This window comes from Penaeus monodon, chromosome 22 (genome assembly GCF_015228065.2).
Source record: "Penaeus monodon isolate SGIC_2016 chromosome 22, NSTDA_Pmon_1, whole genome shotgun sequence".
Taxonomy (NCBI): domain Eukaryota; kingdom Metazoa; phylum Arthropoda; class Malacostraca; order Decapoda; family Penaeidae; genus Penaeus; species Penaeus monodon.
The window spans coordinates 7,988,169-7,989,127 of NC_051407.1; the positions used below are offsets into that span (position 1 = coordinate 7,988,169).

The 959-nt window shown below is 49.1% G+C and overlaps 1 pseudogene; it reads right to left on the minus strand.

The window, feature by feature from the left end:
- Positions 1-133: 133 nt before the first annotated feature.
- Positions 134-959, minus strand: part of LOC119587305 — a 3,454-nt pseudogene continuing 2,628 nt past the window's right edge.

Genomic DNA, 959 nt, shown 5'->3' on the forward strand with positions numbered 1-959 from the left:
CGCACACAATCACAACCAGTAAAATTCAGAGTGACCGTATTGAACATTGCCTGTTTAACCTGTCTGAAACAAATAATTTATATATATTGTGTACATATAAACGGATGATCATATTCATTTTTTCTTTTTTTCTTTTTTAGTCTTAGGGGAAAAATAATCAACTTTTAAAAACTTGTTTATATAATACAACAACTTTGACATTAAAAGATATTTATACATTAAAATGACGCCAATACATATGATTCAAATATCTATGGCGTAGAATAGGCATCTGAATGTGCTGGAAGACTGTAGCACCACCAAGGCCGTTTCCAGCGGAACCACCGCCAAATCTACCACCGGAACCGCCACCAAATCCGCCTCCGGAACCGCTTCCGAATCCGCCGACAGAACCACTGCCAAAGCCGCCACTGGAACCACCGCCAAACCCGCCACCGGAACCACCGCCAAATCCGCCGCCGGAAACTCCGCCAAAGCCACCGCCGGAACCACCGCCAAATCCGCCACCGGAACCACCGCCAAATCCGCCACCAGAACCTCCGCTTCCGCCGATGACTTGTCCTCCGCCGTTGGCAGCCGCTTGGAGAGCAGTCTGGAGATCAACTCCAATGGGCAGCTGAGGGTTATCTCCTTCAGCATAGCTGACGAAGTAAACCTCAGGGCTGGACGGTGGAGGAGCTGTCACTTCGATCACTTGCTGTCCTCCTCCTCCATCGTCCTTGTTCAGGACGTACACCACGCTCTGTTGCCTTGGTGGAGGAACGATGATTGGCTCAGGCGCTGCTCCCTTCTCAGGAACGCGGACGAATAGGATGTTGTGGTCGATTCTTGGTGGAGGAATATTTGGCGGTGGACCACTTTCTTCTTGCTGTTCGGGAGCGTCATAAACAAATACGTTGCGTGAGATTATGGGAACGACACAGGAGCCATCAACATGAAGAACCTCTCCCTCATTGCAT